The sequence below is a fragment of the Pseudorca crassidens genome, chromosome 13, assembly GCF_039906515.1.
Source record: "Pseudorca crassidens isolate mPseCra1 chromosome 13, mPseCra1.hap1, whole genome shotgun sequence".
NCBI lineage: Eukaryota > Metazoa > Chordata > Mammalia > Artiodactyla > Delphinidae > Pseudorca > Pseudorca crassidens.
Window position 1 is genome coordinate 29289691 of NC_090308.1, and position 26853 is coordinate 29316543.

The 26853-nt window shown below is 36.9% G+C and overlaps 1 protein-coding gene and 1 non-coding gene across 11 annotated transcripts in view; both read right to left on the reverse strand.

The window, feature by feature from the left end:
- EYA4 (EYA transcriptional coactivator and phosphatase 4) overlaps positions 1-26853 on the reverse strand; it is a 298829-nt gene that overhangs the window by 125869 nt on the left and 146107 nt on the right. The gene's annotated exons all lie outside the window — the stretch shown is intronic.
- On the reverse strand, positions 2834-2972 carry LOC137205158 (U8 small nucleolar RNA). Its single transcript, XR_010934022.1, has one exon. It is a non-coding gene; the product is annotated as a U8 small nucleolar RNA (small nucleolar RNA).

Consider the following 26853-nt stretch of genomic DNA (forward strand, 5'->3'; position numbering starts at 1 on the left):
CTTAACTAGGAACAAAGAAACCGAAGAACCAGGTTTCCCACTTAGGAACTGGAAAGTCATACTGCTCTCAATTCACTAAGAAATGTTTTTCCAGTTGATACTGCTTCTGTCTCCTACTAAAGTGCACAATAATAAACACCAGCTTCTGGGGGCAAAGCACAGTGTTAGCTAAAACATTCATATATTAATTTTCATTTTCTCAATCCAGTGGCTGTATGTTTTATATATTGCTCAGCATATCAATTAAGTTTCGGCATTGCTCACAGACATCTCATATATATTTAGAGTATACTTTGCAGACTGTATTTCAACTTAGTGGTTTTTAACCCACAAAAGGTAAAGAATGAAAATAACTTTTACTTTAGGACACACTATCCATTTCTGGACGAAAGTGTGTGATACATCCTCTAAAATAAGGTAAAGCACACATCCATTGCCTTTCACAATTTAACTTCAAGCACAGATAACTATGTCTGATTATTATGGTCTTAATGGTACATTATATGCAAAGTAAATTCCGTTTCAAAAATTCCTTAGTTAATATGTATCATAAACAGTATACATTGACAAGTCCATTGTCATACACTCTGGGTGTTTACATTGCCATGGTCTATTTACGCAACCTACAGAATCCAAGGCACTTTAACTTCTAATATGTAGCTTGGAAGTGAAAATAAGTCTCCTGAATTTACACCGTGAGTATACTACATAAGTGTGAACTGTGATACAAACGGCATCACTTAAGAGTAAGTTTTAAATGTTAAAGACACAGCATTGTCTTTCCAGCTCACAAAGTAACTCTTTCCTCTTCTGACTTAAAAATACAAATACAAAAAAAAAGATCCTTACACTTTCAAAAAGCCATGTTTTTGCTTTCAGTTTTAAGCCTAGACGTTTTATAATTGGGGAAATCAAGTATTTGGCTTGATTAACTATACTCTTTTTTGCATCCTGTGTATACATTCATACAGTATGAAAATAAAACTGGTTAGCAAAGAAATTATTATCTCTGTCCTATTATGTAACGTATTCTATGCTCTTAATACGAAACTTAGCACCAAGAGATGGAAGGGTGAAGAAATATTTTTGATTAATTAGTTTAAAAAAAAAGGGAAAAAGGAAAACTTTTCTTAAAAAGTAAGCATAAAATTCACTATGAAACCCACAAAAGTCCATTAAAAACTCCAAGAAAAATAAGAACTAAAAGGGAAGGACACGATAATAAAACCCTTCTTTCCCACTGGTTCTTACCTATGATTCATCACCAGAAACTATATGAACTGCCCAATGAATATGTAGAAATCACTTCAAAGTGAATGTCACTTTCTGAAAGACTATGATAGCTTGACTTTGGGACTGACTAAAGGAGCTCCAGATCACACAAGCAAACTAGACAGATACTTCCAAGCAGAAGTCAGAATGAGACAAGCTTCCTATGGTTTAAAAAACAAAGATTTTAAAAAATCTTTAATACCAATGGCTTTACGTAACATCTTTCTCCAAATAACTAACCAGAAAGTTCTTATTATTTTAATTTATTCTTAAAGTAGTAATTGTAATGCCAGAGAACACATCTATTGATTACTTACTATCTAGTTTGCACAGTCCCAGATTCATAGCTTATGCTTAATAAGAATATGATGAAAGATTGAAGTAGATATAGATATTCTTTTAGATATTGTTAGAACTTTGCATTCTTCAAAGTAATTCTTTTTAGAGGTTTTATTCATTTGTTCATGGTCGAATGAGGGAACAATAATATTTAGGATACCATGACTACTATAGGAGAGGTCTATGCAGTGAGGTCGATGTTCAGAGGACAATCTACTTGTTCAGAGGCAAGTGACTTCTGAACTAAGTCTTAAAGGACATAGGCTTCAAAGACGAAATCTGGAAAAAGTAGGTACTTCATGGGGTTTGTCAGAGGAATCATATTATGAAGACCTTATAAATGGTAAAGAATTTGGAATTTAATCTTTGAACAATGAAGACCAATGAAGGATTTTAAGAAACAGACTGGGTAGAGATGGTGCAGGAGGTAGTGTGGAAGGGGACAGGCTGAGGACTGAGAGACAGATAAGAGCCTAATGCAGCAAGAGAGAAAGTATACATTCCATGAAAGCAGACATGGCATTGATCTTGTATATCACTAATCCCCAGCCTTGAATAGACGCTCCTTGCTATGGTATGAATGTTTGTAACCCTTCAGAATTCATATGTATAATCCTCACCCCCCAGAATTAGGGAGTGGGGCCTTTGGGAGGTGCTTAGATCACGAAAATGAAGGCTCTACAAATGGGATTAATGCTCTTACAAATGAGACCCCACAGAGCTCCCTAGCCCTTCTACCACGTGAGGACACAGTGAGAGAAAGTCACTGGCTCTAAACCAGGAGGTGGGCTGTCACCACATACAACCGTGCTGGAGCCTCCATCTGGCATTTCCCAGCCTCCAGAATGGTGAGAAATAAATTTCTGTTGTTTATAAACTACCTGCAGTATTTTGTTACAGCAGCCCAAATGGATTAAGAGAGTCCCCAAATATGAGTTCACTAAGTGAATCATTCAATCCATCAGTGAGAGATGGTGAAGGCCTGAATTAAGATAGGAGCCATGGGGAGAGTTGAGAGGATGTTTTTGATAGATACTTCTAAGACAGAATTGACAGAATACTGTTATTGACTGAAACAAAGTATAAAGTAGAATATGATCTGACCTTTTAATCTGTCCTTGAAAAAACTTTGGTAATACCAAAGATCAAAAAAAAAAAGTTAACTTATGCCTTCTTTAAAATACTTCAAAACGCCATCTTTCCTCTGAATTGATGGAGAAAAGTTAGATGATCATTAAGAAACTTGTTTTGCAAGTCCTGATTATGCAGAGACGTTAATCACGAGTCATGCAAGCTCCAATCATCATGTTCTATTCTGACTTCCAAAAAGAAGAACAGGTAAGAATTAACCTACCTGATGAAAAGACAACCTACAGAATGGGAGAAAATATTTGCAAATGATGCGAGAGACAAGGGCTTAATCTCCAAAATATACAAACAGCTCATACAACTCAACAACAAAAAACCAAACAACCCAATCGAAAAATGGGCAGAAGACCTAAATAGACATTTCTCCAAAGAAGACATACAGATGGCCAATAGGCACCTGAAAAGATGCTCAACATCACTAATTATTAGAGAAATGCAAATCAAAGCTACAATGAGGTACTACCTTACACCAGTCAGAATGGCCATCATTAAAAAAGTCTACAAATAACAAATGCTGGAGAGGGTGTGGAGAAAAGGGAACCCTTTTACACGGTTGGTGGGAATGTAAGTTGGTACAGCCACTATGGAAAACAGTATGGAGGTTCCACGGAAAACAGTATGGAGGTTCCGCAGAAAACTAAAAATAGAATTACCATATGATCCAGCAATCCCACTCCTGGGAATATACCCAGATGAAACTATAATTCAGAAAGATACATGCACCCCTATGTTCATAGTAACACTGTTTCACAATAGCCAAAACATGGAAACAACTTATCCCACTGACAGATGAATGGATAAGGAAGATGTGGTGTGTGTGTACACACACACACACACACACACACACGCACACGCACACGCACACACACACAATGGAATACTACTCAGTCATAAAACAGAAGGAAATAATGCCATTTGCAGCAACATAGATGCAACTAGAGATTATCATACTTAGTGAAGTAAGTCAGAAAGAAAGACAAATACCATATGATATCACTTATGTCATAAAATATGGCACAAATGAACCTATCTACAAAACAGAAACAAACTCATAGATATAGAGAACAGACATGTGGTTGCCAAGGGGGTGGGGGGAGGGAATGGGATGGAGTGGGAGTTTGGGGTTGGTAGATGCAAACTATTACATTTAGAATGGATAACCAACAAGGTCCTACTGTACAGCACAGGAAATATATTCAATACCTTGTGATAAACCATAATGGACGAGAATATAAAAATATGTGTATGTGTATAACTGAGTCACTTTGCTGTACGGCAGAGATCGGCACACCATTGTAAATCAACTCTACTACAATAAAAAATAAAAATTTTAAATAAAGAAACTTGTATGTTCACAATGTCTTGATCACAGAATTAGAAGCCAAATGGACAGTTTTACCTAAATTTAAACACACTGTCCCATTTGAGAGATCAGTACTTCATTAAACAGTGACTGCTGAAATATACACACTATTAAAGGAACACTATTCTTACAAAATACGTAGAATTTTGTCTTTAATGACCACTAATTTAGTTTTGAATTTGTTTTGAATAAAGCTGAAACAAGCAGGCCAAGAAACGAGGCAGAATTTCATGCCCATAATTTAAATCCAAATCTTAGTTTTCATAAGACACACAAGGAAATGAGCCAAAAATATGCCAAGAGAAAAAAGATAAATAATGTTAAATGCATTTAATTGGTGGCAAAAATATGAATTTTAACCCTTAATGTTATAAAAGTACATTAAAAAAATCAAAGCAAGGTGAAAAAGAATTAAGAGTTTATTTCAAGAAAATAACTATTAGTATGTAATGAAGATACAAACATCAAACACTGAATTTTTTTTGTTTGCTTGCTTTTTTTTTTTTTGTGGTACGTGGGCCTCTCACTGTTGTGGCCTCTCCCGTTGCGGAGCACAGGCTCCGGACGCACAGGCTCAGCAGCCATAGCTCACGGGCCCAGCCGCTCCGCGGCATGTGGGATCTTCCCGGACCGGGGCACGAACCCGCGTCCCCTGCATCGGCAGGCGGACCCTCAACCACTGCGCCACCAGGGAAGCCCGATACTACTTTTTATCCCAATTCACAGATGATGATGCTGAGAACTAGAAAGATTAATCTGCAAGCAATTATGTAGTAAATTTTAAATCCTGATCTCTGAGGGCATTTTAACGAGTAAATGTTAAAAAACTAAAATTCATAAACATATAAACTAATCTTTTTAAAATGAAGATCAAAACACCTTAATATTTAAAAGTTCAATTTTTAATATATCATAATAATGATAATTGCTGCCATTTATTAAGTATTCTTTTCCACTCATTGTACTGGACTATATATATGTAATATCACTTAATCTATGAAAACGGGAGTGATGGATGAAATCCTCCTTCTACAAATGAGAAAACCAAGGCTCAGAGAGGTTAAACAACTTGGCAATGTCACACAGCTAGCACTAACAGGGACAGAATTAGAACTGAATGCTCCACAGCAAGCCTTTCTCTCCGATGCTAGATTTGCCAGTTGCTTTTATCAGGTTGTTTTAAAATTAAGAGTTGAAACTAACATTCTGTGGAACAATTTTTGACACTACTAGTTACTTCTTGCAATATATTAACCATCTAATAAATCTTTTAAATTAGACTACTGAAGTAACCTTTTTTTTAACCAAGCACTAGTAACATGTACCAACACCCTAACAAGTGCAAAGATGGTCTAATGCATAAAACAGCGTCTGTTTTGTTGTCTTTGCTGTTGTTGTACGTCTGATGTATCAGGATCCACTCATTCAACAAGGCTTTACTGAATGCCTTGGGGTATATGAGGCACCCTTCTAGGCACGGCGATGAACTAGACCTGAACAGTCCAGCAAAGTAGCCACTAGACACACCGTGACTATGTAGAACTTGAAATGTGGTTAAGTCTAAACTGAGATGTGCTGGAAATGTAAAAGGCACATGGGATTTCAAAGACTTAGTATGCAAAAAAGGGAAAATATCTCAATATTTTTTATACTCATAAATAAAATGATATTTAGGTGTACTGGGTTATAATCCCTTCTTTTTACTTTTCTAACAAAGCTAAAATCACAAGCGGTTTGGACTATATTTCTGTTGAACAGCGTTGACTTAGACGAACAAAAACCTGCCTGCATGGATCATGCATTTTAGTGGAGGAGATATAAAATAAAAATGTGAACAGATAAGCAACAAATATAAAGTCAGCAGCAACGACTGCCAAGAGAAAATGAAGCAGAATAAGGGGTTAGAAAAGACTGGTCAACAATATTACATTAGCTAGCCACTTATAAAAAACTGATGTTCTTATTTCACAAAACCATTCACTCTTCAAATTTTTTAGGCTGTTATGTACATGAGTAATATAAATTGTACTTTTTAAACAATTATAAAGAATGTGGGATCTGGTATTGAGAATAATGAATATTTCCAATGTCGGGAAAATATATGTATAAAATACAATCTCTAGAATGTCTTGCATTATGACAATTATATTCAAGTATAAAAATCAACTTAAAAATTTTCACATTTTATAACACTAGGTACTTTGAGAGGCTTACAATCTTTTGAGGGAAAACAGAATTAACTTGTAAAAAAAATTGCAAAGAAAAACCAGTTTCTTTTATCCCATCCACCTTCTTCTAAAAATGCTGGAAACAATTATCCCAATTATTTTGTAATCTTGCTGTTTATAAATCCTGAAACATTTTCAATAATAAAAAAATGTAGGGGGCTTCCCTGGTGGCGAGGTGGTTGAGAGTCCGCCTGCCGATGCAGGGGACACGGGTTCATGTCCCAGTCCGGGAAGATCCCACATGCCCCGCGGAGCGGCTGGGCCCGTGAGCCATGGCCGCTGAGCCTGCGCGTCTGGAGCCTGTGCTCCGCAACGGGAGAGGCCACAACAGTGAGAGGCCCACGTACCACAAAATAAATAAATAAATAAATAAATAAATAAATGAATGAATGAATGAATGTAGGACTTCCCTGGTGGTGCAGTGGTTAAGAGTCTGCCTGCCAATGCAGGGGACACGGGTTCAAGCCCTGGTCCGGGAAGATCCCACATGCTGCAGAACAACTAAGCCCGTTCGCCACAACTACTGAGCCTGTGCTCTAGAGGGTGTGAGCCACAACTACTGAGCCCACGTGCCACAACTACTGAAGCCCGCCGCCTAGAGCCTGTGCTGTGCAACAAGAGAAGCCACCGCAATGAGAAGCCTGCGCACTGCAAGGAAGAGTAGCCCCTGCTCGCCGCAATGAGAGAAAAGCCCGCATGCAGCAACGAAGACCCAAATCAGCCAAAAAAAATAAATAAAAAACGTAAAGGATGGAATAATGGAAGAAGACATTTTAAAAAGACCTCTTTTGTAACTTTATTTTGTTTTGAAGTGAACTTTAACGATTAGGCCTTAGAGCATACTATACAGTGATAATGAAGGATCAATTCTGAAACTATAAATCCAAGATAAAAACTTTATAAATGAAAATTTGCTGATGTAATGAATAACTTATACATATTTTTGTGGGTGGTATGTAAGACAATTTTTATTTCTTCACTGAACTCTGTAGAGAATCTAATAAAAAATAGATTTGAATGCATTACTGTTTAAGGAAAACAATGGATAAAATATAGATATAAAAATAAAATTCTTTCCTCCAATACAAATTATGTTGTAGGTTATTGCATGCAATACTCTTTGGAATATAGAAAGTGATACAAAATTAATGTTAACAATAATTGTCAGCTCTGATTGTATTTCAAGTGTGAATACTACAAAATGTACATGACTCAGTAAATAATATTTATACAAATACTGTAGTGTATCAATGCCTAGAGTCTTGTATTAGTACACACTTTATAAAATGTATTTTATGACTGGGTTAGATAAATTATTATAAATAATTGCTGATAAAGCAGAATGGGTACCTAACTTTAGTTACCATTAGGTTCTAATTTAGTAAAAAAAAAAAAGAGACAGAGGTATAAATGGTTATGTGCCATTTTTTTCATATTTTCTAATACATAGAATTTGGTCATATTTGAATTTTAAATTATGTAATGGAACTTAAAAGTTTTTCTTGTAATTATTCCAGCTTTATTCTAGAAATGTAAATTATCCTCTCAATTCCTACATCTCCATTAGATGACCTTTTTAACACATTTAATTTTTTCAATTAGTTGAACCAAGCTCAGAGTTTGATGCGCTTCCCCCTGAACATCCTGTTCTCTAATTAACAGCATTAAATAAATATGAATTAAACGATGTCCCTTTCTATTTTACTTCAGGATGCACACAGTAACATAACTAAGAAAATATAAAAGTAGGTATATGAATTAATTTTAAAATTGAGTCAAAATAATAACACTTGGCATACTCAAGTAAACATATATTTTTTGCAATAGAGGCTTTTGCCGAAAATTATTCTAGTGTTTATTTACTTAGAGTAGTGAAAGAAAATATATGTTCCTTTTCTAAATATAATATTTGCAAGTTAATACCACTTTGGAACTTACCACAGGAGGTACACTTTAATGTGATAACTACGATTATTTGTTCAGCCAAGTAAATATAATTTGTGTTGAGGAGATCAGCATAGAATTGCTATTCTGCTATTCTCCCATACAAATTTACACTATCTAAACTGGCTTCTAGGAAAACGTCTCCACATATCTCAGCAAGACTTATTTTACATTTTTTAGGTATGTTACAATTCAGTTCTTGACTTCTAAAAACTCAGTGCATGAAAAAAGAATCTTTGGAAAACAAAGGTTGTCACACAGAGTTTTAAAAAAGACACCTCTGTTTTAATATGCTCATACAAATTGAGAGTTTTTTCAAAAAAATAAAATACCATTTTGCCAAATGGTGGACAAAAAATTAAAGTTTTGGAGACAGACTTTGTGAAAATCTAATTACTAACTAATCTAATAGAACTATTGTTATAATGTGTCATTCTTCCTTAGAAACAAAAATCTTGTGGCTCTATAATTCACACATTTCTGAAATTCTTTTCATGGAGTTAGGGAAGTTTCTTTACTCCTCCCTTTTCTTATTATATCCCTCTTCGATGTTTTTATCATTGCTTACTCGAGCTTCTCCCTGCAATACTAAGTATAGGTTTCCAAAAGCCCAAGGTACCACTTACTTATTATAAAAGTGTGCGAGAACTCTACTGCATCTACTTCGGTCCAAAGGAAAATTGCCATAACCCTTCTTTAAATGCTATTCATAGACAAAGTATAAAGATACAATTGAATATTCTGTTATTAACTGCAACTGTAAACAAAAAACAACACACAAGACGCTCATAATAGTGGGATTAGAGGTTTAATAAAAACAAAGCCACCACCAAAAACCTGAAGTGGAAATTATTTTACCCCTCTAGTATTGGACTGTCATGGCAAGATCTTACTTGATTTCTGGCCTTTAATGCAGGAGCCTTCCAGGACCCAGGTTTGGGGGAGGGAGGTTATATAAAATTACACACTGGGGAGGAATTATGTTTTAAAGCTAAAAAATCCTATAGGCTATAACTCTTCATCAACTACAACTGTCACAATAGGGTTCAAATTATTTGAGAGTTCATTGCAAGGTTGAAAATATTTAAAAAGCAACTTAGTAACAATGACTGAGGGAGACAAAGCATAATTGTTCAGGTACAGTATATATGTATTAAATCAAATGTCAAGCCACATAAGCTTTTAAAATTCTGGAGTACATTTTCTCTTTAGTTATGCCATAGTCTTTTGTCACCTGCCATAAACTCCATATATACTGTATAAAACATTCAAGAAAATTTCAAACTCTTTCTAACAGTATGTTTTTTCATTACTACCCACCAGGGACTATATCAAAAGTAATACAGTACTTAAAATGCCACAAAAGTAACCATAAGATGCCTTAACATATCATGTTACAGTTCAAATGAAAGTTGGTCCCCTCCTAAGCCTGGAAAGGAGACTAGATTGCCATGATACTTGGCATAAATATGACAGATAAGTGTTAAAATGATTTTTTTTCTCACAAATGTGCACTATAAACTATAAGAGATAGCTACCTATGTATGTATAGGTCTCTTTATACTTTTGAACATGTACTGTTGCAATTCTGGGTGTCACAAGATAGATAATATTAAAACAACAAAAAGGAAAATGGAATGTGCAATTCTAAACTAAGAACTAAATACTTAATGAGCATAATGTTGACTTGGTAGAATCCATTGCAGTTAAATTCACATTGCTGACTCTGCTGTACACGTTCTCACTGACCAGGAAAGAATAAATCCACCAGTATTCAATATGAAAATCTTTACCTTTAGATTTCCCTCCATTCAAGTGAAGATATATGAATTCACACAAACAACGCTTTAAAAATAATCTTAAGAATTGATCCTATTCCCCTAAATAGAGAAATCTTGCTAATGTTTCTGACAACGTTTTTTATATGTTTGTTTTCTTTTTCCTTTTTAAGATATTGGAATGTTTTGGCCACAAGGTTAAGAAAAACTTCTCCATTTATCATGACCTGCCAAGCACAACTGGCCCCTAGACTACACAGCCCTCTACCATTTAACTAATTCAGCTCATCTTAATCATGAAACTTCAAAAGAATTTGGCCACAGGCATCGACTAGCTATCATTTGTTTTAAAGTACAGATATCAGTCATTGTGTAACATATTCTAGTGCACCTGATATCATTTGTGCACTAGGTACGATTGATAACTAACCTTTTCAATTTGAACAGTAATCAATATAGAGATAATCTGGTTTATTAATACATAATTGTTGAATTTTAGTAAAAGTTTCTGTTAAAATCTCTCTTAGGTTTGAATATATATATGTAAACTTTAAAAAATATTTTCAATGAATATTTGAAAACTCTCCTAATGTGCCCAAAGGTATCACAATAACTAGTAAGGAAAACTGAGAAAGTCTTTAACTTTAAAAACAAATTGACAGGTAGAATGTAAACAATAAAATGTTAAAGACAATTTTAAATTGAACAACATATACCTGCAGATTGATCTGAATATGAATTTACATAGGATATAAATATTTCTGGCACAGCGTGTTGATAACAGAAGTATAAATGGACAGCTATATTTTCAAATTTTGTAAATTTTAAATTGTTGATCTTCCATTAAAATAGCAACTTTTAAAGAGAAAATCCTGAGGTTCTGGCATCATGTTCTTTATTTTTAAAATTAAACTATACCCAATAAGCAAAAATGTATTTGTAGCATACTGCATTTTAACTTGATTTTTAAAAGACATTCTAGCAACATTTTGAGTTTCAAAATCTATTCTAAAGTTGTTTTATATGAAGTCCATCTTGCATAACCATTGTTGTAAGAAGCTTATAAATCACCTTTCCTCAGGTTTTAATCCTAAAATGAAATTCTTCATTAGCAGAGTTAGTAAAACACAGACTCTGTGGCATAATTTACACACTAAAAAAACACAAATTACGTTTTGAGTAGATTGAGTAGATTTTCTATCAAATTAAAGTAACATTTTGAATTACCTGTAAGCTAAGGGCAAAAGACAAAATAGTTCCATGTGAAACGTATTTCGCACATACAAATTTGTGGTCAGAAAAAATAGTTCCATTAACTGTGTAACTCCAAGTAAAAACTAAGCAATTTATTGCAAGCCTTTTAAAATGTACAAGTTGATTCTTTAGATGGAAGTGAAATTTAGTCAGGTAATTTCAAAATTTCTGTGACCCTAAATACGTGTCTATCATAAAGAATGAAGTACCCTCTGCAGTCTCAATGTAAAATAGATCCCCACAGTGGTTAAACTCAAGGGTTAAAGAGTAAAGGAACTATAAATTAGGTTTATCTGTCGTGAAGGTCTCATTCTAGGTAAACCTAATAAATAATTGAGATACACTTACAATTTTTTCCTCTTTGACCTCAATTAAAACGGCTTTCTGAGAGCCGGTTCTAAGGACAATTTATCGTGGTTTCCTCACTACACACTTATGAAGTCATCTGGCTTTTGTATTTCTTCAACAGCTGCATTACCTTCGAAATTGGCTTATAGTATTTCCCCAAAGCAAAATGTGAGACTGCCCCTGACACACACAACGACCTTCCTTCTGCGGGTGGCTGAGTTCAAAAAGTCAGATCATACAGTTTCAAAAATTCTAACAACAGTAACTGGTAAAGAACTTGGAGGAGGAAAGAGAGAAATCAAATTAGAGATTTTAAAAATTGGTCTCTCTCTCTCTCTTTCTTTCTCTCTCTCTTCCTCTCTCCCTCCCTCTCTCCCTCTCCCTAAGAAGTTATAACAACACATTATATGATTATTAGTATTTGCTTTTGTTGCTATTTTGATAAGTAGTATTTTACTAGTTTAGGAAAGGTTGGGTGAAAGAACAAACCAACAGGCAAAAAGCAAAATAAGGTAGTGCAACATCATTATTCAATTACACAGGATTCCAGAAAACAGTAACCGCAACTAAGGAAAGGAGCAGGAAACTGGATAGCGCTGACTGATGCTCAGTAGACCCTGGTAACCAAACTGGAAAACTTATTGGCTGTGATAATTCATCCTCCTTTTCTTCAAACAGGTTCCCTAAACAATCTAACTCTGGTAGTAAATCAGACACTTAGAAGACATTTTCTCCTCCAGAATTATGCTTTTCTCACAAGAATAATAAAACAGTACCAACAGAGCAAAGCCTTCCTCAGTTGTCTTGAATGAAAGAAATCTTTAAGATACTGTAATTATTGTGGCAATTCACCCACAGCTTAGTTCCTTAATGCAGCAAAACACCAATTCACACTCTTTCTTCATTCAAAGATAAAAAGGGATTCAACGATAAAAAAATATGTTTAAGTAATTTAAACCAAAGCATTCCAAAGGCTTCCACGTCAAGGTTTTAAATCAAAGCACGTGCTCAAGTGCACATCCAAATGAAGGTAAAAACCAGCTGGAAGCTTAAGGTATCATTAAGAAGTTAAAATTAAACTTACAATCATAGTTTTGGGAAAAAAAGAAATTTCCATAAATAGAGGGAAATATTTGTTCTCACAAAAAATATAAAATACATCATTGTGATGACTACATTTGAAATCTAATGAAAAACCCAAATTCGGCACAAAATTTCAAGATAAAAGTTATCCAGAAAAAAAAGCCTTTCATTTAAATGGCTGGTATTAATCGTTAAAACACTGCAGCATGCACCTTATTATAAGGGAAAACCCCTCAAAGTCAACTATTAAAACTTTCTAATGAAAGCTAATCTATTAATTATCAATTAATGGATCACCAGCATTTGTCCCAGCATTAACATAAGGTAATTACAGAGGTTCAATTTTATGAAGTAAAGACAAAATGTATTTAAAAGTTTCAGCATGGGCAGACTAGGGATTTTCTCTTAATGACCTATTCACTTAATGTCCTACTCACTCAATTTTTATGTACATATTTCTTCTCTCATTCTGTGCTAAAACTGAGAAAAATCCAAATTTATTTTACCTAATATTTTTTCTCTGAGATAGAACTGCTTATACTTAAATGACTTTCTACATAACACAATAATAATTATAACGCCTCCATCAGAAGCTAAATACAACTTACCTCATTCAAAGTCCAAAAACCTGAAACTAATTCCAGTTTTATTTGGAAGGAAGTTTTGTGTGTATGTGTGAAGTTCAACAGCCAATAAATTCCACTCTCCAGTGTGAGTAAGGATGAAACCCGGTTCAAGGATTACAGAACAGTCTGCACGGTTTATAGTCTCGAATCAATATCCAGGTAGCCTTAAAAACACCTTGCTCTGCCGTGAACCTGCAGGCTGTAGAAGCAGTGCAGTTATTTAGGTTAACTAGGAGGAGACCAGGAGAGTAAACACTCTTGGCTCTGACCAATGGCTTTCCACGCCTTTCTGTTTATAGTAAGATGACTTGTCGTCAGAGGTCACCCCCATCAACAGCTCCTGTCTTTCACTGGGATCTAAAGCATTTATCCTGATTCCTAGGCTGTCAACCTGCTGTCATGGGGACACCTTCATAACCCATTGGTGTAGCTACTCGAAGAGTTTAAATCCCTGCATTAAATTTTCTAAAAGCAAATTTTACTTGAGTTTCTTTTGAAGTGAAACATTTCTGCAGGAGAAATACCTCATGGCAAGTTAAGAACTGGTACTCATTTAAATAGGGATTAAATGAGGATTGGTATTCATTTAAAGTCCCAACCAACACTTTATGTTTTTTGTTTTTGGTTGAGGCAGAAAGTTTGTAAGATTTCACTTTCATTATTACGTCTCTCCATTAAGCACAAACTTTTCTTCTTCCCCTAGGCATACACATGTGCATGCTGACAAAACGGAAAGATAATTACAGGCATTTGTATTTCATCCATTTTTAATGTATTTTTATTTGAGGTAGAGGAAGGGATGGACACAATTAGACATGCTCACACAGAGGTTATCATTTTATGTAAAATATTTTCTAAAATAAAGCCTTTTGTGTTTTCAAAAGAAGACATATGTTAAGTTCTAATGAAATGAAAAGGAAACAAGAAGAGCTAAATTCAAGAGATAAGGGTAATGCAAATAAGTCTATTCTCCGGCATTGAGGTTCCCCTTTTTTCTAAAGGTTTATAAAAAAGAATTGTTTTCTTTTGAGAAAACAATATTATGCAACTTTCCCCATCTAGTCCTTTTAAATATGTCTCACAGATCTCAAAAAAAAAAAAAAAGCTAAGCTCATTTCATAAGTTCCTCCAACAATATTTCAGTTTAGCATTTACAGGCATTATGGGAATTACTGCCTCCAATCTGTCTGTGTAATTCTGGGATGGTTTCTTTTTCTTTCATTTTTCTTGGTCTCTACAGTGTGACTCTTTGATACAGTGAGGCAAAGCGTTCAAAATAAAGACCTACAGCCAAGGATTCAATACTTCATTCTGAGTAATTTGTAGCACAAATGTTTCTTGAAGTCATTTTCATTTTCGAGGGTGGAACTAGGTGAAGAGCCATTACCTATTTCAGGTCTGGGCTGCACTACAAGAAACCCCAGTGCCCTTAGGGACTGAAGACGGCGCTATCTCCCCACAGTATTGGCCACGGATGTTGCTGCTGAGAAACTGGATAAGGGTCCATGTCCCACCCACAGCACACGTTAGCCCAGGTTCTGATGCCACTCCAATACTTACTTGACAGAGAGCTGCCTGGGTCTATTAGAGTTAATAAAATGGTTCATTCATTATTTTAGAGACCCCACTTTTGACAGATTCAGTTCTTTGATCTTTGTATGGTTAGGATCACTAAAAGCAACGTCTTCTTTGCAGCTGAATCATCTTAAGTAGTTACAGCTCCTTGAGTATTGTGGTATACATCAGAGTTGTTAAGTTCAACAGAATATGCTTCTGAACTGGCTACTTTTTAAAGGGATTATAAATTATTCAATATTTTCTAAACTCTTAAGAGCTCAAGAAACATTCTTGGAAGTAAAAATCTATGTCTGTCCCTATTACAACAGAGACTGAACAAACCATACCCAAAACCCTGAGGAGGACAAAATCAGTTCATAAATTAAAGAAAGTTGGCTGTATGGTAATTTTCTTTCCCAGTCTCAGTTGGGGGTTGGGAAGTGGGGGGGAGGGCAATGAGCCACGTGTGGTGAAAACTTTGAGATAAGGAAAATATAAACATGAAAATAAATGCCATGGGTGGAATAGGGAGGGTGGGAGGGAGATGCAAGGGGAAGGGGATATGGGGATATATGTATACATACAGCGGATTCACTCTGTTATACAGCAGAAACTAACACAACATTGTAAAGCAATTATACTCCAATAAAGATGTTTAAAAAAAAAGAAAAGAAATGCCATTTGTAGTTTCAACTCTTAAAGAGTACAGATAAATAAAATTTTTCTGAGAAATGTAATCTTTATCTCAGCTTACATTAGGGCATCAAAATGTGCCTTGGATCATAAAAGTAAATGCAAACTTTTACTTTAGACTGTTATGACTAAGTAGGAAAATTACACTGATGGTTTTTTAATAACATTTTATGGACAAAGATTGTTGGGATGCCCTTCTAGCCCCAGTGTACTGCCATCAATTAATTAAGTGACCTGGAACAAATAGATAAACCGTTCTTTCTGAGCATTTGTTTCCCCTCCTGTGAAATAAAGGTTTCCACCTCAGAGTGTCAGCAGTATTTATTTTTTCAATGCAAACCACATACTTTGAAGACTCCGTCCACAAAATAGATTTTATTTACCTATAATTGCTTTCATTACCCATGCTTAAAATCAGGCATTATAGCTGTCAATCAATGCTGCTAATTATTATGACATACACTCCAGGTACAAATGAGTTAATAAAATAGCCAAAATCAAAGGTACTAGATGTTTTTAAAAGCCAAGAGAGCCTTATTATGAGTAAATGTTTGGTTTCCCTTATGTATTAAAATACAAAGTAATAAATACATAAAATACAGATACAGAAAACAAACTTACGGTTACCAAAGGGGAAAGGGGGATGGGGGTAGGGATAAATTAGGATACTGGGATTAACATATACATACTACTATGTATAAAATATATATAACTGAATCACTGTGCTGTACACCTTAAACTTACACTATATTGTAAATCAACTATACTTCAAAAAACAATTTTTTAAAAAATACTGAAAATGGCACCTTGACCTCCAAAACCTCTATTTAGTCCTTCAATTCTACCTTTCAGTGATGTAAGTACTATCAATGAGGGCCTGTCCCACATTCTGATAAAAGTGAAGCTATTATGAATGGCTGGCAGCCGGTACATTACAGCAGTGACTTGCATGGTGTCCGTGTTCCACTGTTATTTCTTAAATGCAGGAGTATCTTTCCAAGCAACATGCAAATCAAGATTAAGTTTATTCAATCGTGACAACTCTAAGGTTCAGTAGAAATCACATAATTTTTTTAAATCAAGAAAATAAATCAGTTACTGCAGTTTCATGGGGTGCATCCTTGACCACCCACCCTCCATAAACTCTTACACAGGTTGGTTGCTTCTGTGACCCCTGCTCTTCATGTCTTCCCCGCTTAGTGGCGTCATCTCCTCTTTTGTACACTGTCTAGTAATCTATCAAGCACCCACCCTCTTCAGAGTTATAAGATACCCACAGGTTCTTTTATAGCATTTCCCGCCACTTTTCATTATTGCCTAATTAATTATAAGACAGCTTTGTGAAAAATCCCTAGGAAGGATATTAGAAATTAAGAGATAAAACAGAGCCAACATGAGGGGACAAAAGAACACCAAAAGTGCAATCATGTAATTCTGACAACAACTGAAAAACCACGGAGAATGGAGAAAAAAAACAATTTAAAATTTCTGTGTGTACAATAAGCTCCCAAATTGCTGGTTTGAAAAAGGCCACATGGAATCAAAATTAAACAGCCGCCGCAAACTCCAGCAGCCTCCTTAGCCAGGTTACTGATGTGGTATCTATATTAGAATATAAAAAACGTAAAATTCAAAACCTAAGAGCCTATTTTTAAATAAACATTTAGCAAATTATGTCCATGACCTTGTATAACAAATACCACCTAGTAATCGATGCAGTAATTATAGTCATCGTTTGTTTAATCTTTTTCCTTCTTTTTCCGATAAGGCTGACAAACTCAAATACATTCAGAAGCCAAGTGGGTAATTTGAAGGAGTGAAGTGGGTCAAACGGAGGTGAGGCTATTGGCAAAATGCATGATCTGCCCGAAACCACTCAAATTCCACACTCCCTCTCATCTATTCTCATGTCTTAAATACTATCCATATGTTGTAGATTCCTAAATTTTCATCACCTCCTAAGACCCATCCTCTAAGTCCTAAACTCTTACTTTCTCCTAATTTACATCTCTATATAAATATCTCACAGCCATATCAAAATTTAACATGTCCAGTGTTAGGCTCTATTATAATTCTTTTTCACCAAGTCTATTTTTACTGTCCCATATTTTCCATATAAATAAATCCAGAAACCAGAATCATTGGGTCCTCCATTTCCTCAAACTCTGCATCTAAACGCATCTAAGCAGCAAGATTAGACCAACTTGAAGAACCATGCCTCCCAGAGCACTAGACCAAATTAGCAGAACAAATCTCAGAAACAATCAAAGTCAACCAGGTGGCTTTATCCTTAAGTTTCTGTATCAACCTTTCTACTTGGTCTATATATAGCAATGTGCCTCACAAGAGGAACTCTTGGACAATTCTGTTATCCACAATGAGCTGGCCAGTGAGTTGAGTCTTCTCTGAATGCATTCCAGGACCAAGCTCGTGTCACTGATCACACCAGCTAAAATCAGGAACAAATTTCATATTGCCTCTTCTAATTGGAGACAGAGATAATGTCCCACAGGGCACACATAAGTAATAAGTCAATATCTCTCCATGAAACTCCCGAGTGACCAAGGGTGGCTTCATTTTGGATGGAGTTCCACATTTGATGATATATGATCTATAATCCTTAAACATTTGAATGTCTCTTATGTCAACCCTAACATAAAAGTCATCTAAATGACAAGTACAGTTCCAAGATACACACTGAGCCACCAGAAAGAAAGTGGCTTTTACATTTGATGGTACCCCATAAGTGGGAATGGCCTTGGTTGGGGAGGCACAGGTACATGGTGCCTCCAATGTGGCTTCTAGGTCAGTTGGTGGGCCTGACAGTTCCCAGTGCAGCTCCAATGATTGAGTCTAGTCTTGTTTTGCAAACTAGTCAGTTCGATCTCTGTTTGTTCATACCACTAACCAGTGGCATTTGCTTGCTCTATGAAATGAATGAGTAACAGCTATGGGAATGATGGGGAAGACATCAAAAGGTGTTCAGAGGCTTTTTGAATAAGAGGTGGGGCTGGGCCACCTTCTGCTGTTATGATAGACTTGTTGGTAAATTTAAGGGAAATGGTGTTCCAAACATGTCAGAGATGTCTGGCAGGGGGATAGCAGAGCCTGGAGTCAGCTAACTTGAAGGTGCTTCTAACAGATGGGACTGCCATGCTAAAGCATTTCCCTCCAAGAAGAAGATGCTAAAGGTGACTCTGAAAAACAAAAAATCATTAATGTCCTTCCAACTACTGCACCTCCCAGACCTAAAGTTTTCTACCCACAGCCTCAGAGTCATTGCTCTTCCTCCATCCCCACAAAATCATGTGTCATGTTCCAGTCACTACAATTTCACCACCTTTCTCCAATCATTTTTTATTTTTAAAAAATTTTTATTATTATTTTTTTTTTGCGGTACACGGGCCTCTCACTGTTTTGGCCTCTCCCATTGGGGAGCACAGGCTCCGGACGCACAGGCTCAGCGGCCATGGCTCACGGGCCTAGCCGCTCCACGGCATGTGGGATCTTCCTGTACCAGGGCACGAACCCGTGTCCCCTGCATCGGCAGGCGGACTCTCAACCACTGCGCCACCAGGGAAGCCCTCTCCAATCATTTTTTACTGGCACACACAGATCTCTCATCCTGAAAGGTCAAGAGCAAGAGGCCAAAGCCGTTTTTAGAAAACGTACAGAGGCCCATATGTTCCCCACTTTGACCCACAAGATCCACTCTAGGGGGGCTCTAGCAAGCAGTTTACTCCATCAAGTGATCGATAGCATTATAATCTAGGATGACTCAATCCAACAAGAAAATTCAAGTGACTGAACCACAGTAAGCTTGAATCCTCTGCTTCCCCTTTAACCAGGCTGCCACCTAGAGGGTTTACCTAACAGGCTGTCTACAGTAGCTTTTAGGGGAAAGAAAGACTCATCATGTCTAGGAATGGTCAGGATAATATGCCAATTTTTCAAAATATAAAATTTGATATAACCTCTCACACCTTTCATCTTGCCCATAACCCAGGAAGTAGCCAAGAGATGATCCCTTACTGGGTCCAGTAAGATTCAGTAACCAAGGTGTTTTACTAACGTATGTAGACCAGAAGATCAGAGAGGCAGAGTTATAAATCTTTTGAGTGGATTTTAAGGAGGCTGTTCCAATGTGTAACAATACAAAATGTTTGTGGATAGGGAGCGTGAAACCCCTACTAAATACCTTGCCTATCAGCCCTTGCTTCCATGATAGAAGGTACACCATTGTCAGATTTATTTAGATTAATTTCAATGGCCCCCACAGTGTGGCTGGAGTTGGCTGATTGGAATGGACCAGCAAAACCAAAACCTGAAAAAGTGTCAGCAGCTGTGAGGCACCACTGACAGTCCCAAGAGGGGGTACAATGCAGTCAATCTGTTAGAAACAGCAGTGGTAAACCCCTATAAAATATGTCTTCCCTCCCAGAGACAAACAGGTCAACTATTAAGAGGAGTCATCAGTCTTCCATGCCAATCATCTCTATAACAGAAACACAGAGTGCTTCAGTTCCTGCCCAGTCTGTGACCCTGGCTGTGCTGCCTGTCCAGGACAATAATGAATCTAGGTAGCAATGGCAGTGATCTGGGTGGTGCAAGCTGAACCAGCTTGATTCCAGTTGGTTCTCATCAGAGAACATGCCCTTATCATAAGCATCTTCATGAATGGCCCTGACAGCTTAACCATGTCCACAGCTTGTGGCCCCCAAAAAGGATTTTCTAATCTGTCAGTTGGCAGTTTTTCAAGTGGCAGACCATACAACTAATCATTGGCAACTTTCCCAGCTAAAATAACTATATAACAAGATTCATTAATGGAGTATTGGCCAACACTGTGAGAACTGCCTTGAATTCTGCCCATCAAACAGAGACAATATCCACTTTTCTACATAGCTGATGGTGAGACTGAACAACCGTAGCAGTCCAGTGGATATACCATCAGGTTTCAATTTAGCTAATCCATCAGTGAACCAAGCTCAGGTATTTAAGGGAATCTTCTGGGAATCAGGAGGATAAGGTTTTCCCCAAAGGGAGAGCTGCCACTTTTTCACGTGACGTTAAGATTCTGTTGCTGTCAGATCAACGGCATTCCTCACTATACTATTTCCATTTGACAACCAAGGCTTCTTGGGCCCTTCCTACCTTGCTGTTCATTGAGTATGAGTTGACCCACTCCAAAATGGGAATAACAAGCTGAAGCATTCAGTTTGACTCAAAGGAGTGTATCTGGTATCAAAGTCAGGGATATGATGAGTCCAGAACCCCAAGTGGTACCTCTGGGTGGAGGCTGCCTCTTTTGCCAGAAGCTTCGATCAGCAAAGTCATAGAAACTTGAAGCTCAAAAGAAGGCATTAGGATTGTGGGGCTCCAAAGGTACTAGCACTTCTCTATATGCAGCTCTTTCAGATCAGGAGAATCCCTCTGGATTTTACAAGCATTCACAGTATAATCATGTAAAATTCAGTAGTGGAAGCTATAACACTGATACACTGAATTGACCAATGCGCCCCACTCACAAGATCTGTTAGCTTCCTTCCCCCATTGTAAATCCTGCTCAAGCCACATTCGCTAAATTCAGGTACCCCTTTACTCCATGGGATGGGTAAAAATTGAGTACTTCTATCTAACGTGGCCAGAAAAGTTGAAGTCCCTCCCCTCTCCAGAGTTTCCCAGCGTATTACATACTTTTTACACACCATTTGGATGGATGCATAAGATTTTTGTCCTCCTCCAAGACAGCCTCATCCCTAACCATCTTTCTCCTTAAAGAAGCTTAATTTGGGATAGAGGGGGAGGGAGAGATCTAGGGGCACAGAGGGAGAGAACAGCTCCATGCTAGTAAACAAGGTGCATTTACTTTCAGTTTTGATTGGCAGCTGGCTTAGAGCTCAGTCAAATGAACTTCTAATGCTTTCAGTCCATGCAATGTTCCGTATTGGGCAGCAAGATCACCATCACTGACATCACCTATTTCAGCTTGGGGAATCCCGAGACTTAGTAGCCACAACAACTCTGGCTGTGGCTACGGTATTTGTCCCTTTGGTAGACTAGGGCTTGATCTGCACCGCAAGGATTGTTTTAAGGCGTCCTTTTTCATGGAAGGCATTTACTGCCCTATTATTATAACACCTCTAACATTCTATCCCTGTTTCAACATAAGAATTACAGGAGTTTTCCAAGGCAGAGAGGATAACTGCAAGAATTTGCCTCAATTTCTTTGGGTCAGTTTCTCATTTTCCAATAGATCATCTTTGTCAGCATTCCAGGGCAATAAGAGCCCCAAAACTAGTCAATACCTCATCTATGGTTTTCCATGAACATATTTTGTTTCAGAGACAAAGCTCCCTTACAGCAGCCCAGCCACTGCAAGAACTCTAAGACCTTTCACTGTTGTCTCCTAGCAAATCTAAGCTTGTATGACAGACAGCAGGAGAGGCTAAGCCGTAAACTAGACCAACTATTGCTATTCTTCCTTAACAAGTATTATACACCCCACACCTTCATCTTCCAAGTGAACCAGTCAAAGTCCTAGCCATTTGTCTAGTTTCTACCCATAATGGTTTCAAATGTCCCTCCATTCCTGCTTAGGGTGTGAAATTATAACTGTTGTTTAGAGAGGGTCAGAACATTCCTTCAGACCAGGACGGGTCATTGTATTACTTGTCACAGTGGGGTGGATCTGACACTGACCCCCAGATTGGCAAGGAATTCCGCATGTCTGGAATAGGGTTAGCAACAACCAGGGTACATTTCAGACAGATAACTTTGAACCTACTTCTGGGTACTTGGATTACAACTACCTCCCCAATTCATCTTCATTAAAAGACAATAAAATGGAAAACCATTTATTCCCAAACTGACCAAACAAGTTGGTCAACATGTTCACTAATGTTGTCCATGAATTTCCATCAAATCCTATCGACTGGTCCATGAGATCCTCCTCATCCTTTCTCTCCCAGAAAGCCATGTCTTTTTCAGCATCTTATCCTCATGATAAAACTGCCAAGAATGCGAAGGGTCTGAGGTTTTACCTTATTTACATGCTAACAAGTTAACGTGGCACAATTTCACATATGCTGGCAGGATACAGGAGACTTCTGGGTCACAGATAAAGGACCTCGTTACTCACAGCAATAGCAGAAGCCAGAATATCAGCATTTCTTTGTGACCGTTGCTGAGTTCCAATTCTCACAGTGACACGACATCTGCATGTGCTATGGGCTGCATTACAGCAAAACTACTCTGAGCTTAGGGAACCCAATTTTTTTATAATGGGCAGTAAACATGCTGCCTTTTGCTACAGAGGAATGTGTTTTATTTTATAGGCAAATATTTCCAAAGTAAAATCCATTTTACAATTAAGAATAATTATACATCACTGCCTGGACTATTGAGACAAAACGTATTGGGAGATACACAGTTTCATTCCCAAACACCAGGAATGCCTCAGCTATACGGAACCCTCAAGACTTCATCAGAAGAAGACCCAAACAAAGGCCAAACAAACTTGACTTCTGAACAGTCAGAAATAATATCAAAGTGCACATACCTGAGTTCTTGGACTACATTAATAAGACAGTCCAATGGGCTCTTACTCAGAAGCTATTTACTATTACTTTACACATGCCTAAGAAACTAACTATACTAATTTTCATGTCTGCACCTCCTCAAAAATAGAAAAGGGAATGAATAGCTGACATTAACTGGGGAGTAACCCAACACAGAGAAAACAAAATCATTCAAATGCAAGAATCCAAAAGACCTTTATATAAGGGCAACTGGCCTTCCGTACTCCAACTGCCGTTTATTGTTTCCGTTCATTAACTGGCTGCAAAATGATAACCTTGGCCGCAAAATGATGACCTTGGCCATTGGGAAAGTATGAAAATGTTCAGCCAGGAAATTTTCACAGGAGAAACAGCTCAGGACCAGGTATCAGAGACTGGTGCTCTCACCAAACCTACTAAAAAGGTAACCTTGGGCAAGTCATCCTCCTTAACCTTCAGTGTTTGTTTTTGTCAAACAAAAAACAATGTCATATATCTCAACTGGTTGCTATAAGCTATTTTTTATATTGTGCTTTCTAAAATGTACAGGACTCTATATCTATGTCAGACAATTCTTCCGCATGTCACTGTGTTCCAGCCACCATGGGTTTCTGTCAGTTTCCGAAAAACAAAAAAGGCCCTTTTTCTACCAAGGCTACCCATCCATGTGTCCAGGGCCTGGAATGCTTTCCCCCACATTCTGTAAGCCTAGCTGTCTCTCATCCTTAAGATCCCAGCTTAAATTTCACTCTCTCAGAGACACCTTTCTTGATCACCCAATCTAAAGTAGTTCTTCCCTCTTCTTTCTTGTAGAGCCCTCTTGTTTTCCTTCTTAGCACTTATCATGATTTTTATGCATTTATTTGTTTGTTTTTACCTAATGCCTGTCTCCCTACTAGTTCAAACTCTGAAAAATGGACTTATGTCTGTTTTTCCATTAGTTTATATACAGAGTCTAGCAGAGTGCCTGGTACAGAATAACACTCATCAAATTTTTGCTAATGATCTTGATGAATATGTAAATATAAGGTAATACTAGCCATGCATTTTAACAAACAAATACATATGAAATAATTTTTAGAAAAACGCTCAATCGAACTAGTTCAACTAGAAAAAAGGTTTGGTACTTTAAATGGGTAAAACCTAGATTACCTGAAAAACCCAACAAAAAATGGGTGATTCTTTTTCACTATGAGTTTTGTATGGGAAAAGTATGATGCTATAGATGCATTTTCCAGTCCAAAAAAAGAGAGTTTTTTTTAGATTCACCTATTCATTTTCTTATTTGATCCTGTGAGATAGTTATAATCTCAATTTTACAGAGGAAAATAATCAAAAATTCATATATTTAGCAACTTCCTCGTGATAACAAAAATAATACTTGATAGTTGAAATTCAAATTCAGATCCTTTGCTACAAGTCCAGTACATTATGATACCTCTGCTTTAAAGAGAAGGCTCTGGGGCTTCCCTGGTGGCGCAGTGGTTGAGAGTCCGCCTGCCGATGCAGGGGGCGCGGGTTCGTGCCCTGGTCCGGGAGGATCCCACGTGCCGCGGAGCGGCTGGGCCCGTGAGCCATGGCCGCTGAGCCTGCGCGTCCGGAGCCTGTGCTCCGCAACGGGAGAGGCCACAACAGTGAGAGGCCCGCGTACCGCAAAAAATAATAATAATAATAAATAAAGAGAAGGCTCTGATCAGAGGGTTGAGTAAGAACATTTTGGTTTCTTACTATCAAATGAGTTTCAGGTAAGTGAGTTTTGCAGTGTTGAAGTAAGAACTTAAATAAAAGTCAACATAAGCTGTGAAGTTATCAGTGGGGTTCGCTCGAGGGTTTGCTTTACCTTTAACAATTGCTTTAATTCAAACCATATTGAAAGGAAAATATTATGTAGTAGCAAGACTTAGTAATACTTTAGGTAAACTGGTCCTAATGAAACATATGTAAAAAATATATAACATTTACATAATTATTGTTCCAAATAAAACATATGAATATATAATTATATATAATTACTGTTCCCCAAACAATAAGAATTACCATAATATGAAATCTGTGGCCGCAAGCAAACCTATCAAAAGACCACTATACCCCTCCTCTTAATTACAAAACAAACGACCCTAGTGACGAAGCACACCGTTTTGTGTGAATACATTCTAAAAGAAATTAAGTGTTAATAAGGAAACAACTGCTTCTGGATAATGGACTCCAGGTCTTTGAAAGCTACTGCAAAACAAACAGTTTAGACTTTTTGACATGACCTGGAAATGGGAGTGTTTGGATTTATGTCAAATTCTGAAATGTATGGTGTGAGAGTGGAAAGATATTTTAGGAATTTTTCCAAATGATTTCTGCAGTTCAAAAATGATCTTACAATTAGATCAGGTACAATCATTTAATTAGAGTTTTTAAAAACTTACCTTTATAAAATTCATTTTACTACTTTAACCACATTCAGATACTTCTGCAAAATAGATTTTGCAAGAAAAATACAAACTATTGTTTCTGCTCTTACTATAATAGGAAGTAAACTCTTAAAATAGGGTTGCCTCAGTTCAGAAAGGCTCAGGTTAACCAAAAGAGAAAAAGTCAAGAATAAAAGACCGCTTTAGGGCCATTAAATATACTGCAATCATAACTGTAAATATACAGGAAAAATAACCAATTTAATTTTAGACATATATAGCTATTCTTAACCAAGTTTGTCATGAATCATGAATGCAAATAGCAATTGGAGCCCAGATTCATGGTTTAAATAAATAATTGTGTTCAACTGACAGAAGAACTGCTGCCTAAGTTTGAATTAATTTTTCCTAAACTACTCCCTACACATTAGTTATAATAATAGATATTTAAGATGATTACTATATAGGTATGTACAATTTCCTTATTATATATCTTCCTATTAGTTATTATGATGCCATAATATGATAGGAGCGCTTGCATTTAAAAAAACTCACAGGCTTTACCAATACTCTTTACTCCCTCCTTATACTAAATAATGCTTTGATACTTTGAATGCTAACAGCAGACTAATCTTCAGTAAGCTCATTCTCAAAACTCTTTCACATTCATGATCTTGTTTGGTCCTCGTAATACCAAAATAGCTGTCTTCATAATAGTAGCCATCATTTCTAAATCTGGAACTGAGCAGACATCACCATCACCTTATGAGCAGTCAACTTCTCCTATGCTCTGCCTAACTTTCTTAATAACAGCCAAGAGCAATAATCAATAACCTCAGAAATAAAAAAAGTTTTAGGGGAAGTACCATAGATAGTTATGGTCAAACACTGATTTATTTCCCTAACATCATCGTAACAACCATCAAAATGTGCATTAATACAACTTGAGTAAAATATGCCAGTTTCAATAATTCACGTTATTCCCTTCAAGTGAAAAACTATAAACAAGGGACTCTTGATTTTAAAGCTGATCATATGTGTTATGGACTAAATGTCTGTATCTCCCCGAAATTCATATGCTGAAGCCCAACCTCCAATCAATGTGATGGTACTCGGAGATGGGCTTTTTGTAAGGTGATTAGGGTTAGATGAGGTCATGAGGGCAGGGCCCTTATGATGGGGTTAGTGCTCTTACAAGAAGAGACACCAGAGAGCTTGCTGTCTCTGTCTCTCCACCAAATGAGGACACAGGAAGAAG